At 38.3% G+C, this 2,595-nt stretch overlaps 1 pseudogene; it reads left to right on the forward strand.

Moving 5' to 3' along the window:
- The first annotated feature begins 2,053 nt into the window (after positions 1-2,053).
- LOC145785107 (U6 spliceosomal RNA) lies at positions 2,054-2,151 on the forward strand (annotated as a pseudogene).
- Positions 2,152-2,595: the final 444 nt, after the last annotated feature.

The following is a 2,595-nucleotide window of genomic DNA, read 5'->3' on the forward strand; positions in this document are numbered from 1 at the left end:
GAAGAAGCTAAGATAAAGCTTCGGGTTCTTTACTTCTTAGCCATTCTTGCAAAATGTAAATTTGGACAACCGCTGAGCTGCTGAGCTGCACTGCAGCAATGAGCAATGCAGCATCAGAGAGCAAAATTATCAGGTTATAGTGTTGCCAATTTCACTAACATCTTTACAAAAGTAACCTACTAAAATTTAGTATTTAGTAACTAAATGCATTCACCGTTTACTGAAAACATTTTATTTCCACTTTTTGAAATGTTTATGTTTGTAACAAAGCACGCTTGATATCTTCAAGACATAAGTACTTTCCTGGGTATAATTGGATTTCCGCAAGATGATGATGTTGTTTTTGCTAGTTTGTTTTATTTGTTTTTGTCATTGTTTTCATGTCGTCAAGTTATGGCCTATCTATTTTGTGATTCGTGCAAGGCATGGTGCGTTGCGCTTGAAATGGCTTTGCCCGTGGTAGGATTTCTTTGTGGGGTTTTCTTTGCCTGCCTTGCTCTTATTTGCTATGAGCTAAACGCATCAAGACGTGTTCCCCTTACGACCATCAGCACTCTTGATAACGCACCATGGCCGATCTTCATAGCAACTGTCCATACAAATCTTAAATATATCAGGTAAAGCTATGTGGGCTAATAAAGCTATAGCCTAAATTTATGTTTTTTTATTTTATTTTTTGTAACATTTTATTTTTTTTATTTTCCCTTTACATCTTAAATTTTTCTGAAGGTGTTGCGACCGTGCCAAATTTTTTTTCAACTCAATAACTTACTTTGGTCACAAGCACGTTTTAACGTTCGCGTTTTGTCGCTTCTACCTTTTTCTCGACCTTTGCTATGTTGACGTGTATTGTTTTTGATATGATGGTCAGAAATAAAAACAACTGAACTGAACTGATTGCAATATAGAGATGGACCATTTTCAGTCGGATGCAAATAAATAAATAAAACAGGTAATAAATCAAATATAGTTATTACTATCTCAAGCCTCAACAAATTGTTTCACCTAACGGATCATCAGAAGGTCTTATTCAAATAGAATCTATAATTAAAATAAAATAAAACAGGTAATATGTGTGGCTGGAAACTTGTTTTACCATTGCTTTATGTACGATAGGCACTTTAACGTATTCCACTAGTCGACGCAATCATCCGTGACATAGTCTACGATTCATCTTCCACTGGTCGATGCAATCACGTGATTTTTTGACGCCAGGATTTTGATACAAAGAAATTTAACTGAATGCATCGCCACAACCAGCGTTTCCTAATGGGTTAGGGCAGGGGTCACCAACCTTTTTTGCATGCGGGCCACTTAGGCACTAAGGAGAGCTGTGGCGGGCCGCATTAATAAAATTTTAGGTAGGTTTTTAGGTTATAGTTTTTAGTTTTAGGTAGGTAGGTTATAGGTAATTTTAGGTAGGTTGACTCTTATGCTAGAAAATAACGGATTTTGTACCCAGTATCCAGCGTTACATGTTGTTAATATTTGTCTTAGAATACCGCAGCAACACAATTAGTCGAACAACGCTACAATTAGTCGAACAACCAGGCCAAGCTCCTTTAACAACACTTTTGATTTCTTTAACAATGTTTAATAAACGAGGCCACTTGTTTTGCGCACTTATAGCGAGGCGAGTGGTTTCATCAGAATATTCATCGCCAAGCAAGAGTGGTGTTGTCACTTCGCTTCACAAATGATATCTTGCAATTAACAATTTCAGCAAACAAGGAAATGTTTGACACATCGCAATACAGGCAACAATGGTGACCTGCAAACATATCAGCGAAAAATAGGCTCCAATAACAGGGAAAAAGACACCAGCAGGCACCATGAAACAAACGTTTGTGGAAATCAGCGAAAAATCGTAATTCTATCGTAATTCATGAACAGTCTTCCCTCAAAAAAAGCAATGAGTTGGTTTTTCATCCTTTTTGTGAGAGTCTATAAAACCGTCTTTCTTTTATTATAGACAACTGTCACATGTGGTGCTTATTAGCGTGGCAAGAATTTGTTGATTAACAACATTTTGCAGTACTTGCTTTGGCAGTAGGCTACATAGCCTATACTAAAATTGGAACGATACAGAGAAGATTAGCATGGTCCCTGCGCAAGGATGACACGCAAAATCGTGAAGCGTTCCATATTTTGCCAATTTATTATAAATTGAGTTGGCATACCGACCTATTTTGCCTACAAAAACTTGCATAAAGAGACTACTGCTCGTGAAACACAATAACGGTGAAACGCACACTAGTGTTTAGCCTACATGATATTTGCAAACTTAAAATAAGCAACCCTATGCTCACAGAAAATCGAAAACAGACGTTTTAATCAACCACTGGGTCAGTGTGGCTGGACATCGCATTGGAATAACTTTAAGCAACCCCCACCTAGATCTATAATCTGATTGGTCGGTCGGTGGAATCGTATGCAAAGCGAAAATATGCTTCCCAGAAAGTATTCTTTGCCTTCGTGCTCTGTAACTCCTCAAGAAAAGTATTTTTGGTTATAGGCTACTTGTACGCTGATACCTTCCGTGGGCCGCAGCGATACAGCGTGGCGGGCCGCCAGTTGGTGACCCCTGGGTTAGGG

Source organism: Aplidium turbinatum, chromosome 1, assembly GCF_918807975.1.
Source record: "Aplidium turbinatum chromosome 1, kaAplTurb1.1, whole genome shotgun sequence".
NCBI classification, from domain to species: domain Eukaryota; kingdom Metazoa; phylum Chordata; class Ascidiacea; order Aplousobranchia; family Polyclinidae; genus Aplidium; species Aplidium turbinatum.